Below are 14,420 nucleotides of genomic sequence, written 5' to 3' on the forward strand. Positions count from 1 at the left end.
TTCCTGGGCTTGCACCCTGTGCAGTGACACAGCCTTGCACTTAGAAGGGCCCTGCACTTGGCTTAATGCTCTGCTGTCACTATCTTGAAACTTTGCCAGACCCTGAAGATTACGTAGCTGGTCCTGCCTGGCCAGGACGGGCTTTGAGCATCTGTTGGCCCACACCTTCTCTGGCGGGTGCTTATCGGACACAGCTTGCACACCTCTAGTGAGAGGGAGCCCACCTCCTCCTGGGGTTGCCCACTGTCCACTGAGAGGCAGCTGAAGCTCAGAGGTCTTATATCATGGTAGTTGAAGAGAGGATCCTGGCCTCCTGGTCCTGGCTCCCTCGTGGCTGTGACCTGGGGAAATGTTTCTTAGTCTGACAATGAGGTTAATAATAGAGCTATAGTGAGAATTCAACAAGATCTTGCATAAGTGGCCCCTGGTACTGCTCTTGTAGTTAATCAGTGATAGCTGTTAACATGTGTTACCGGAAAAGGCTTCCTGCTGTCTGGTTGGGATCTTCAGGCCTGAACAGTAGTTAGGGGGAGGAAGTAGAAGAAGGCACATACAACACACAGACACACAGACACACAGACACACACACACACAGACACAGACACAGACACAGACACACACACACACATACACACACACACAGACACACACACACAGACATACACACACACACACAGACACACACAGACACACAGACACACACACACACACACACACACACACACACACACACACACACACACACACACACACACACACACACACACACACAGCCAGAGTCTCCCCTTTAAGTTCAAACCTGTGCTGTCCACCTGGGCTCCACCCATCAGGTACCTTGTTCTCTGCTGCCATCTGCTGGCTTGAATGGGGCACTGCATCACCGCTGGTGCTGCTGGACTCCAGGTTTCGTTTGTTTTTCTGATAATTAGAAGATGATAAAATCATCCGACAGTTGTTTACTGAAGGCCTACTTTGTGCCAGGCACTGGGAATTTTGCAGTGAACATAGAAGGCAAAGACTTTGCCCTCTTGGAACTGACATGCTTGTGGGAGAAATGGATAATAAACAAGAAAAACAATGATTTGATTTCTACTAGTGAGAAGCACAGCAAAGAGGGAAAACAAAAACCAAAAAACAATGCAGAGGGTGGGGAGTGGAGCTGGCAGGCTCTCATGGAGCCAGCAGAACAAAGTCTGTTTGGAGGAAGGATCAGGAGGGCCACAGGCTAACAGGCTGTGTCAGGCATGGGGACAGGGTGGGCTCTGCTGCCGGTCTGGTCCCATCAGCCCAGCTTCCCAGCTCTGGCTCCCCACCACTTCCTGCGTCGCTTGGGCAACTTCCTCCCCTGACCCAGGACTCAGTTTCCCCACCTGGAAAATGGGGAGAATCACAGCCACTCCTCAAAATAGTGCCGTAGTGAGGGTTCAGTGGAATCCTGGAGGGGAAAACATTTTGTGAATTGTATTATTTTAATTCTTTACAATCTTATTGTTAGCTAATGTTTGCTAGGCACTTTCCAAAGCCCTTTTGTAAATCACCTCATTGACTCCTTAGAAAAACCTGTGGAGTTGTTACTGTGATTACTTCTCATTTAGAGACAAGGACATCGAGGACCAGGAGATAAAAGGCTTGCCCAAAGACACACAGTACAGTGGCAGCAGAGGGGCTTGGATGAGGGAGAGTTTGGGGACCAGCGCCTGTCAGCAGGAGAGCTGAGCGTCTCGCCTTTTCCGGAATCACAGCACCCTCCCACTCCAAGCCACCTCTATCTGTCAGTCCAGTCCTCACCACCCGGAGGAGAGAGCGAGAGTAGAGCGAAGGGCTTCCCTCGTGGCCATGACCATCATACCCTAGGCTTCCATCCCCTCTGCCCAGGAAAACATTATCTGTTGAGCATGACTCTCCGCAGCCATGCAGCCCTCCAGATATAGGGGGCGTTCCTCTACCTGTGGAACTTAGTCGTTCACACTAAGTGGGTTCTGTCTCCACCCACATCTGACCCCCGAGATGCTGCCTGTTCTCTCTGGCCTCAGTTTTCTCATCTTTGAAATAGGGAGAATAAGCAGGATCACTGGGAGGCTCGTGAAATACCAGAGTGAAAGGGCTATGTAAATTGTGAAGTTCAGTGCACACCGGGCCCCGGCCATCACTGCTTTTCACCGAGCACCATGCTTAGCACTTCTCATGCACTTTCTCTTTCATCCTCAGAAAAACCCTGTAAGTGACCAACTCATCCTGGTTGCCTGGAACTTTCCATCTTGATCACTGAAAGTCCCGCATCCTGAAGTCACTCCATTCTGGGCAAACCTGTAAGGTAAACATTTTCTCCATTTTCCAGGTGAGGAAACTGAGGCTCAGAGCAGCTACGCTGTAGCTCTGGGTCCCACAGCCAGGAAGGGGCCTGGCTCTGTGCGCTCCAGAGATGCTCTCCAGCTGAGACACTTGGCTGGTTCCAGTGGATGGTGGGAGCCATGGAAGGTTCAGGGCAGTGGTAGGCTCATGCTCAGGAGCTCACGGCCCACCCGGACAAGCCTGTGCCATGCAGCCATTGAGATGTCAGCCAGCAATACACTTCAGATGATCTGAATGAACAGCAAAATACCCTAAGACCTGCTTTTGCATGTTTAGGTTTTGACTTTGAAGACACAAATGCCTCAAATAAATTCAACATGGACTACAGGCCCAAGGGACTCAGGCCCCAATTGCTTCCAAATGGGACTGTCGACTCACCTCCCAGAACCCATGGTCATGCACACGTGGTTTCAGATGCCTGAGGGTCCCTGGCAGAGCAGGAAGGGGCCGCATGCATTCCTGGAAGGCCAGAACTTGGAGTAGGAAGACTCAGGCTTAGGGTCCACAGGTCTGGGGCAAACCCCAGCTCTGAGTTCTATTGTCAGGCACTGTGCACTGAGTGATCACTGAGTAAGCCCATGGAAGTCACTGAATTCTTGCTGTGGCTATGAGGGAAGGTCTGCTTTTATCCCCATTTTACAGATGGACAAACAGAGGCTGAGAGAAACATGACTTGCCCCAGGCCACCCAGTGGGAAGTGCCTGAGCCAGACCAGACCCCGAATCCCACAGCTCCTAAGCCCCACCGCTGGCCTGCAAGTCCCACCTCCTGCATACTCAGGTGTGACCTGGGGGTCTCCATCCTCTGCGTCCTGATTGGCTCCTCTGGAAGATGGAAGTCAGAGTCCACACCTCCAGGTGTGATGAGAGGACTCAAAGAGCTTTGGTTTGTAGAGCACTTGGGGAGGACTGGGATTGTAGCAATTGAATGTGACTGATAATCATGATTATCACTGATCTCCAGTGAAGGGGCTCTTCGTGTCCAAGGACACGATTTACTCCTGTATTCTTGCTGCCACTGTGCCCACAACACCTGCAAGGGGGGCTGATCTTTATGTACAACAATCCTGAGATGGGCACCTCTCCATCCTCCATGACAACTTACAGATGCAGAGACAGAGACCAGAGAGAAGGTACTTCCTGTGATGAGTCAGCTACTAAGTGGTGAGGCTGCGGCTTGAATCCAGGCAGGCTGGGTCTGCACTCTGAGTTTGATTCCACAGGACGGAGGCTCCAGGAGGTAGCTGGGACCCCTGGGACAGGGACGGAGCCAGGGATGCTGGCTTTGGTTGGGAGCAGGAGGCTGGAGGGCTCTGCCGGGGCCCCTGGGGCACTGTAGGTACAAGACTAGCCCACCGGTGGGTGAGCTCGGTTCCCACCCATTTCCAGCATAAAGTAGAAGGTGAGGACCCAAAGGAAATGAAATCAGGGTGCAGGGATGGAGGAGGGGTGGGTTGGGTGGGGAGGGAGCCATGTTAGATCCAGTGGTAGAGGGCAACCTCACTGAAGAGATGACCCTGGTCCTGAGTTCTGAAGGATGGAATGGAGCTAGACTTGTGAAGAACTGCAGACAGTGCCCCTGGTCACCAAGCCTCAGTTTCCCCATCTTTAAAGAGTGCAGCTGCCCCTGTCCTTGAGGAGGTCACAGACTGAGTGAAGCAGAACCCCAGGCAGCTCTGACCCATGGGATCCAGGAAAAGACTGGGCTGGCCAAGCTCAGAGGAGCGAGGAGCCCCGGGAGCCAGCCCTCGGGGAGCTGGAGAGGTTGACCCAAGAGACCACAGGGCCCAGGGCTGGATCACTTCCAGCCTAGGGGCTGTAGCCTGCATCTCCAGTGGAAGGAAGGAGGACCAACGAATGGGCTTGGGGTCTGGAGCTCAGGGCATGCAGGAGGCAGGGGGCAGGGTCCTAACCCACAGCTCTGAAATCTCCCCCTGGATGGGTAGGGACAGGCTGGAGGGGCGTGGGGTTGACGGGATGGGACAGGACAGAGGCTGAGGCCTGCAGGCAGGGGGTGGGGGGTGAGGCCACAGATGGGAACCAGGTGGGGGGTGGGTGGGAGGCAGGAGACAGATGAGGCCTGGACAGGGAGGAAACGGAGAACAAGATGAGAGATAAGATTTCAAAGGCGCTTCAGACAGTGGCAGCGGCGGAATATGAGGAGCGGCGGCCCGGACCGGGGGAGGTGGGGCAGGGCAGGGAGGTGGGGCTGAGGGACCTGAGGAGGGGAGGGATGGGAGGACCAGGGACAGCTCTGGGCCCGGCTCCCCAGAGCCCACACCGCTGTGTCTCCGAGGACTGACCCACTGCATCTCCCGTCCTGCCTTGCTGTCCCCAACCACAGTCCCCTGTGTCCCTGACTCTGTCTAGGTGAGACTCATGCCCACAGCTCAGGAGTGAGACTAGTACTGTCCCCTGCACCCTCAGCCACTGTGTGATCCCTACCTGTCCATCTCTGTGTTTCTGCAGCTTGGGCCATGCCCTTTACAGCACAACCCGGCTCTGCCCTTCCCCTGGGAGAGCACTCATGCTCTGAGGGGTCAGTGTCCCGATGTGGTGGGAGGGGAAGTCCAGGCCCCAAACACACCCTGGCCCCTGTGACCCCCCATTTCAGAAGCAGTTGGAACCTGAAGGGAGGAGCTGGAAGGGCACTGGAGAAACCCGTGCAAAGCTGAGTCCCTGGGAGTATCTGGAAGGGCCTGGACCAGCTGAACGTACCTCTATCCCCAGCCAGCCTCCTGTTCACAACTCATCCTAGGTGGTCTGCAGGTGGCTCTGGGGACACACAGGCATGCAGATCCTGCAATAGCCCCTAACCTGCAGACATCAGCCCAAAGCACCCCCCTATACCACTCTGCACCACAGATGTTGGCACCAGGCAGCCAGGTTGATGCCCAGCTCCACCTTGCACTTGCTGGGGGCCCTTGGCAAGTTGTTCAGCTCTCAGGGGCCCAGGTGGATAGGTCGATGGTGGGACCTGCATCCCATGGCTGATGTTAGGAGCCAGTGACGGCATGGCACACAGGATGGCCTCATTGGCTTGGCATATGATCCCCTGCCGTCTCCATGGCTTCCCTGGACATGGTGGACTATGAAGGACCCAACTAGAAGGTCAGACCTAGGAGCTCCTGCCACCAAGGGGCAAGAGGCAGTGTCGGAACCCAGCATGGTCTCTGGCGTATGGCCTGGATTGAAGGACAAGAGTCCAAATATAGCTCTGCCTCCGCTGTGCACAGATGCCAATTTGTAGCCGATGGGTGCTGAGTCCTTGGGCGAATGGGCACCAGCTGAAGAGAGACCCACATCCAGGGCCGCTCTGGACTTTTGGTAACCACAATGATGATGCAAGAAGTGAGCCCAGTCCCTGAAGAAGCTGAGGATGGAAATCGTGGCCCCAGGGAATCCAGGGGTGGGTCATGAGCTCATTTGTGTGGTGAGCACAGCTTGTGTCCTCGCCGTGCGTGTCGCTGGACATAGGCCTTCAGTGAGTGAAGGCCTCACTGTGCAGAGGGCACCGTTCTGGGGCGACAGCGGTGAGCAACATAGACCCACATCCCTGTCCTCATGGCAGTCGTGTTCTAGAAAGGGGAAGGAGGGGCACTAAACGAAATTAATAAGCAAAGGATACAATGGGTTAGATGGTGCTGCGTGTTCCAGAGACAAATGCACAAGGAAGGAGGGCTGGGGGTGCTGGGGGGCATTACAGAGAGGGTACCAACAGGGCAGCCAAGAGGAAGTGCTGCGGAGGTGATGTTCGAGCAAATGCCTGAGGGAGGTGAGGAGGGGGCCATGTGGACATTGGGGGAAGAGAGTTCCAGGCAGAGGGCACAGCAGGTGCAAAGGCCCTGAGGAGGGAAGGAGGAGGGAGGGGCTGGAGCAGAGCAAAGGAACGGACTGCGGGAGTCAGGTGGCGTGAGGCTTGGCAGGTCATCATAAGGGCTGTGGCTTTTGTCCAGAGTTGGCTGGGAGATGCTGGGAACAGAGGCAGGACGTGAGTTTGCCTTGAAATTTCGGGGAATGTGCTGGCAAATGTGTGGTGAGGAGCAGGTAGGGAGGTGGGCAGAAGCAGGGAGGCCAATCAAGAGGCCAGTTAGGAGGCCGTTGCTGTCATTTGGGCAAAAGGTAATGGTGCTTTGGACCAGATACAAGTGGTGTGGTCAGGGTGTAGATGTGGTCAGAGCCAGGAGGTTTTTGGAAGGGAGAGTGAGATTTCCTGATGGAGTGGACTGGGGGGATGAGAGACAGAAGAGTCTAGGTTTCTGGCTGGAGCAAGAGGCAGGAAGCAATTCCCTGTGTCAAAATTGAGAAGGCTGTGGAAGGACCAGGCTGGGTGGGGTGGGGGTGGGGTGGGGATTCCATTTTGACCTTTAAATTCATGCATTGAAGGCAGCAGGTGGGTGCAGCGGAGGATGGAGCTGTGTAGGGGGTGACAACGTGCAGCGGTTGCAGAAATGCCACTAAATGCAGGCAGCTTGGACAGTGCGTCACAGCAGAGGAGCTGGAACCCCGCGCACAGGCAGAAGGGGAGCAGCTCCCGGCACAGCAGGGGTTGGTTGGGTCTGATCACCCAGAGGGGCAGGAGTGAGAGGTGCAAAGCAGAGGCTGGGCCGGGTGGGCGGAGCCAGCAGGTAGGCGTGAGAGTGGAGAGGGTCCGAGGAGTTATGCTCAGAGGGCTCCTTGGAGGGTCCTGGGACCCACCACACCAGCGTGAATGGTCTGTCTGCAGCCTCTGACGTCACAGCAAATGGAGCAAAATCCAGAACCTGGAGTCAGACCGGCCTAAGTTTGAATCCAGCTCCTCTACTTCCCAGTGGGCTACCGTAGGCAATCCAGTCTGAAACATCTCCAGGATAGGAATCTCTGCTCAGTGCTATTGAACTGGGGGGTTTTAATCCTCCTCTTTCTGCACACTAGAGCAAACCCAAATTCACTTTTATAAATAATTTTATCTTAATTAATGTTTATCAGGTCCATATTAGTCTCCAGTCATTCTGATAAACACTTGACATGAAGTATCTTGCTTAATATTTATCCTAACCTTAACTTTAACCCTCGGTCATTTAGATACTAATTAACTAAAGTCACATGATGTGGAATATTACTCAGCAATGAAAAGTAAGGAACTACTGGTACACGCAATTACTTGAAGGAAACTCCAGGGAAGTATGCTGAGTGAAAAAAAGGCAATCCCAGGAGGTCATGTATTATATGGTTTCATTTATATGACATTTTTGAAATGACAACATTTTAGAAATGGAGAATAGATTGCCAGATGTTGAAGTGAGAAGTGCAGGATGGAGGTGGGTGGTTATAAAAGGACCCCAGGAGGGATGCTGTGATGATGGAACTGTTCTATATCTTGGCTGTGGGGGTAGATACACATGCCTACATGGGTAATAAAATTGCACAGAACTAAACACACACACAAATGAGTACCAATAAAACAGGGGAATCTGAATAAACCCTGTGGTTTATGTCAATGTCAATTTCCTGGTGATGATATGATACCACATTTTGCAAGATTTACCAATGGAGTGAAGTTGGGTAAAGAGCATAGGGATCTCCCGATGTTATTTCTTACAACTGCATGTGAATTTACAGTTATCTTAAAATAAAATGTTTAACTTAAAAAAAAAAGTTATAGGAAGTCCGTCAAAAACAACACCACAGCTGTTGACTCCTGGGTGGATGACTGCCAGTGGGCCAGTTGTCCACTAAGAGTCAGTTTGTGATAATAGAAATACATCATTCAAATACACAAAATAAACTAAAACTAAACTTCTAACCTCTAGAGCTATGCTGTCCAACAGTAGCCAGTGGTCACGTGTAACTACTGAACACTTGAAATGCAGCCAGCACCAACTGACACTTGCAGCTAGTGCAAAATGCACACCAGATTGTGAACACATATATGAATGAAAGAATGTAAACTATCTCACTAATTTTTATATTGACTCCACGTTGAAATAATAACATTTTGGATATATTGGATTAAATAATATATTTTATTAAAATTGGTTTCACCTGTTTCTGTTTTAATATGATTCCTAGAAAATTTTAAATCACATATTTTTATGTATTTCTATTGGACGGCACTACTCCAGAGCAAACAAAGTATGCACAATTATCATCAAATCATGAAGGTTCCACCTGGAACACACTCCGGGTTGATGTCACTTTTCCAGCTTCCCAGAGCTCTAGCTCTGCAGGGCCCAGAGTCGGTCCCACGTGGGCATAAGAAACCAGCTCAGCTCATAAGGCTCGGCCCAAGTTCTCCCCAAAGGTCAAGACATGACCCATAAAAGCCACAACCACCTGTTCTTTCTGGAAGGCTTCCTCACAGGCGACTCAGAGGGTCAGGCACAAGGCTGGTTCATTCTCATCTCAGGTCCCAGCCCAAATGTCACCTCCTCAGAGAAGCTGCCTGGACACGCTTGAGCCTTTCAGATGCCGATGGGCTCTTCTGCCTCTATTCCAGTTCCACACCAGGGCAGTGGGACAATGCCTCATTCCGGCTGGGCTGCGCTTGGCTCACCTCCTGCCTTGGGGCTTCTCACCACACACTGCGAGGTGGGAACTTGCTCCGAGCCCACACATTTGCAACCCAGACATTCAGGAGATGATGTTCAGTGGGGTGAAACATTGACCAGCAAATGGAGTAAAACTCTGAGCAACGGGGGACTGCTGCAGTGAGCGAACGCTTCCCCCATCTGGCCCCAGGTGGGCCGTCCTGAGATGACACCTCCATGTGTCCAGTGGGACTAAGCAGACATTGTCCCTACATGGCAGAGGCCAGCTTGATGACAGGTCCTCAAACTGGCTCTCCCACCTCCCCGATTCACTGTGTCCCTCACTCCTCCCTGGGGTCACATAAAATACTTTCACCAAAGACTTTGTCTCGGGCCCTGCTTCTTGGGGAGCCCAGGCTAGGGCGGAGACCCTCCCCAGCTGTCTGCTCCAAAGTGATTCTCTGGGCTCCAGCCTCCGAGTTCCCCCATCTCAGTATCTTTCATGCTTCTGATGATCATGTTTGTTTGTTTGACTTGTGTTTTCCTCTCTGCCTAACTAGACTGCAGGCTTCATTGGGGGTTCCATCCCCAACACCTGAAACTGGGCTTGGTGCATACTTGGTGCTCGACTGAAAGGAATGGCCCCGACCAAGCCTGACTGCTCCTCTTTGAGAACATTAGGCTGAGAAGCCCAGACTCCGCACAGCGTATTTAGAATAGAGTACCCAGTAAGCTGATAGGTCTTCATCCTGGGGAGAAAAGATGCGGTTCTTCAGAAAAACAGGATGCTACCTTCCGGATCTACCCAGAGAGGACCTTGCCCTTGAAGGTGATAAAGGTCAGCAAAGAAGCAGGTGTTGAAATCCACCAGCCAGAGAGCATTTGGAACAATTCTGGGGACACAAAATCCTCCCCTGGAGCCTTGATGGCCTTGAACTTCCAAGTCAACTGGGATATTAGGAAGTATCACTGGGCCCCAGAGAACAGCCCGGGGGAGCTGAGCTGACAGCATGGACTTTCTTTCGCAAAGTGGCCAAGGTACTACAGGTACTGAACTTGCACAATCTCATTCACCAGCCTCTCATTCACCAGTGGGTGCAGAGGGTGGAGGGGCTTCCTCAAGGGGTGGAGGTGAGGAGCAAGTAAGATGCCACATGCTGGAGTGCATGACATATGTATGCACTGTCTTCATCATTGTTCTTCCCACCTACGACCCAGAATCCTCCTAGTCAGACCTAAGAGGCAAGCCCAAGTCCTCTCACACAGACCCCAACTGCCCCAAGGGAGCAAATCTAGAGCAGGGGTTCTCTACCAAGGGCAAGGGTAGCCACCACCCAGGGCATGTTTGGCAATGTCTGGAGGCATTTTGGGTAGTCACAGCTGGTGTGAGGGTGCCACTGGCATCTGGTGGGTAGAAGCCAGGATGCTCAATCCTGCAGAGCATAGGACAACCCCTCACAGTGAAGAGTTAACCAGTCCCTAATGTCAGTAGAGCATGGTTAAGAAAGCCTGAGCTGGAGGATTCAGGGTGCATATGGAATGTGCCCTCAGCCCCCTGCTGTACTGGGCAGCGTGGCAGCAGGACTACAGCAGACCCGGGTTTGAGGCCTGGAACCCCCATTGAGTGGCTGTGTATCCTGGAGCAAGTGAAGTTCCCTCTCTGAGCCTCAGTTGCCTGGACTAGAAAACGAGAAAGACAACAGCCGTCTCTTTAGGTGGCAGGAGGATTCAGTGAGATAATCTAGAAAAGGTTTAACTCAGTTCATCACAAGGAGAGCTCAAGGAATGAGGGGTCATGCTGGGCTGAACAGTATCCCCACCCCTCATCCCCATTCATGTCCATCTGTGATCTCAGCCTGTGACTTTATTTGGAAATAGGGTCTTTGCAGATGTAATTAGTTAAGCTAAGATGAGGTCACACTGCATTAGGGTGGGATGGAAATTCAATGACTGGTGTCTTTATAAGAGAGAGGAGGGGGACACTCAAACACACAGGCATAGAGGAGACCCTCGGGGAGAAGGCCACGTGGAGACAGAGGCAGAGATTGGAATGATGCAGCTACCAGGCAAGGAACACCAAAAATTGTGGCAACTCCACACACCAGGAGAGAGGCGTGGAACAGACATTCCCTTGGGGACTTAGAAGGAAACAGCCCTGCTGACACCCTGATTTCAGACCTCTGCCTTGCAGAAACTGTGAGAGGATAAATTTGTTATATTAAATCACCCAGTTGGCGGTACTATTTTACAGCAACCCTCGCAAGCTAATCCTGGCTCTGGCCATTCTGTGCTCATCATTACACCGAGGGGACAGATCCGGAGCCCACAGAGGCCTCCACACCCTGAGGGCACCTGCACACAACTCGAGTGCCCAGGCTGACTCTGGAGCTCTGGAGTTTTCTCCACGGATCAGGGAGAACGACTGTATCTCCAGGCGCCCGGTTACGTTTAGAAGGGGCAGTACGGGAGGCTCTCCAAGGATCTCTAAAGCCTCTGGGAGTTACCAACGGTCCACATGTATACAGTCGGTGCTACCTGCGTGCACCACCCCCGGGATGTGGTGTGTCCAGAATGGTGACGGCACACAGCGTGGTGCGTGTACTGACACAGCTCACCACGTGGGTCGAAGGAAAGGTGAACACATTTGGAGGATGGACGGAGCCTGCAGCAGACGTGCGCGTGCGCAGGGAGCTCGCGGTGCCGCCGCGTCCCGGGCAAACCAGCAGTATTTACCGCACGCGGCAAACCCGCAGCGCCCGGACGCACCCCCAGCTCGCCGGGGACACCCGCAGTCCAGGAAGGATGCCTGTCTGCGGAGGTGGCTCCGAGGGGCTCGGAGTAGCTATGGCACATGGAAAGCAGAGAAGGAGGAAAATCCATTTGGGGCCAAGAGCTCTGTCTGAACTTTGTCCTTTTCTCAAGCAAAAGAAAATATTATTTCACCCTCTAAAGAACCACACATAATAACAGGCGAAATGTCAAGACCAATGTTGATCTAAACCCCCAAGGAAAACAAACATCTCCGTACCTTCTCCGTGGCCTCCCCACCTCACCCTGCTCAGCTAGTTTAAACAGATCTAGCGGTGGGCAGAGGGGAGGCGGGGTGAGCTGAAAAGGCCTGCCCGGCTGGGAGAGCTGTGAGGGAAGCCGGGCCTCTCCAGGACCAGGAGCCACTGGGGCAAGCCTGGCCTGGAAGGACGCTGACCAGGCCAGTGGTTAAGAAGCCATCCTGAGTTCAAATCCCAGTGTCACTCACTGGCTATGTGGCCTTGGGCAAGTAGCCTGACCTCTCTGAACCTGAGGCTCCTCATTGGCAAATGGAGAGGATGGCGTGAGATAACGCAGTAGGGCACCAAGCACAGTGCCTGGCATGAGTGCTGAATGAAAGTAGCTGACCATTACTGATCATTATCCTCTGTCAGACCAGGTCACCCCAGGAACCCCTTCTCCTGCATGACCATATGCAAGAACATTTCCTGAACACTCATTAGGTGCTGGCACTAGTCTAGCTGCCCTCTGAAATCATTGACTCCATGCAGCCCTGTGGAGATTACCGTCGAGTTGCAAGAGGGGAGAATAGGTTTGGAGAAGTGAAGGGGCTCGTCCAAGGTCACACAGCTAGGAAGAGGGACTGAAATTCAAAGCCAGGTCTGTCCGGCTCCAAAAGCCCCAGGCAGGAATGACTGTGAACTCATCCAGGAAGCTGGAAGCCCAGTTCCAGCCCCAGAGGTTGCAGGACTCTGCACCCCAGGATGTGTGTTGGGGGGTGTTGGCTTATACTGCCCAAGAGACCCCCGCCCCAAGTTTGGCTCTCACTTGAAGCCTCAACTCATCAGCCTCTGGCTTTTGGTCCTCCCAGACCCACCCAGGTGATCCCCCGAACTTTCAGCCCAGTTTGCATTTTTATTTTCTTTTCTGAATTGAAGACAATCCAACAAATATTTGTTGAGCTCCCTCTCAGTGCCAGACCCTGGGCTGAGATCTAGAGGCTCAGAGCTAAACTCTCCCTGAGCCCAACCCTCAAGAAACTCTCAACCCAGCGGGGGTGGGGGTGAGGGAATCGGCCAGATATAACAAGACTGTTACAATATAATAAAGACTTGCTTTCATGGTGTCTGTGAAAGCTCCAGTGGGACCATAGAAGAAGGGGCACCTGAGACTTACAGGGGAATCAGAGGGAGGTGGCACATGAGTGAAGACTTGAAAGGAACAAGAGTTTACCTGGAGGACCAGAGAGGGGGTTGTTCAAGACAGAAGGAACGGCGCCTATAAACGCTTGGAAGCGGCAAAGCCTCAAGTGACAGGGATCTGCGCGCAGTTCGTGTTGATACTGAGCACGGGAGACTAGCAAGAGAGCGTGGTGGCTGACGGAAGGCCCCCCCCCATGAGAAAACAGGATGCAGAGGCCAGCAGGGACCACGTCAGGATGGGTTTTGTTGAGGTGGGTTTTATTGTGAGAACAACAGGGAGCTATTGGAGGAACGTAACCGGATCAGATTTGCATTTGAGAAAGATGGCTCTGTGTACAGTGGGGAGAAGAGTTTGAAGGAGCAAAGCTGGAGATGGGACACCAGTGGGGAGGCAAGAGAATGTGGTGGCCTGAATGAGGGCAGTGGGCGGGGGGTTGCCAAGGAGGAGGGGGAACAAAGGATGTCCACAAGGTAGAAGTGATAGGATCTGGTGCCCCATGTGGAGCAGGAGGAATGGAGAATGGAGGAGAAGAGGGAGGAGTCTACAGGATGCTCCAACTTCATACCTGGTTGGAGGCTGACAGTGATGCCCCCTGGCAAGATGGGCAGCGTACGAGGAAGGCACTGGACAATTCCAACAGGGATGTGCTGAGTCTGTGAGGCCAGCAGGGTGTCCCAGCAGAGACACCAGGACACCAGGATGCAGGTGGCTCTATGGGTCAGGAGAGAAGCCAGAGCTGGGGTGCATGCAGGTTTGGACATGACCCCTGTGGTATGGTGACTGAGTTTTCCAGGGAGGGTGGGCAGTGTAGGGAGAGCTGTGGTTCACCGACATTCAGGTCAGATGGAGAACAAAGGAAGAAATGTCAAGAAGTAGCTGGAGAAGAATCAGCTAGAGATGGCGAACCGGAGAAGAGAGATATTAAGCATGTTACAATAAAAACTAAAAACCGGACAAATGGACAAGATGACACGGGGTCAGAGGTGGTCTCACCAGAACCATTTCAGGGGAGGGGTGGGAGAAGTGGGCAGAGTGAAAAGAGCTGAGGGGTAGGCAGGGGTGAGGAGGCGGGCATACAGGGGGCCATCCACTCGTCTCTTAACAGGTTGGCAAGAGATGGAAAAAGGGACAGAAAGTGGCAGATAGGTCAAGGGAGGGTTTTTATTTCAAAATGGGATCGTTGAAGAGCTGCTGGTGATTCAGGAGTTCAAGTCACAGGAGCTGATGGGCTCCTGGAGGCAAGGAGGTCCCTGTGGAGAATGCTGGGGTTGAGGTCTGGAGCCCATGGGTGTGAGGAGGCTTCTGCACTGAGACTGAGGGACAGAAGTGATGAGCTGGAGGGTGAGCCCAGAGAGGGCAGAGGAGAAGC

This window comes from Camelus bactrianus, chromosome 4 (assembly GCF_048773025.1).
Source record: "Camelus bactrianus isolate YW-2024 breed Bactrian camel chromosome 4, ASM4877302v1, whole genome shotgun sequence".
Classification (NCBI taxonomy): domain Eukaryota; kingdom Metazoa; phylum Chordata; class Mammalia; order Artiodactyla; family Camelidae; genus Camelus; species Camelus bactrianus.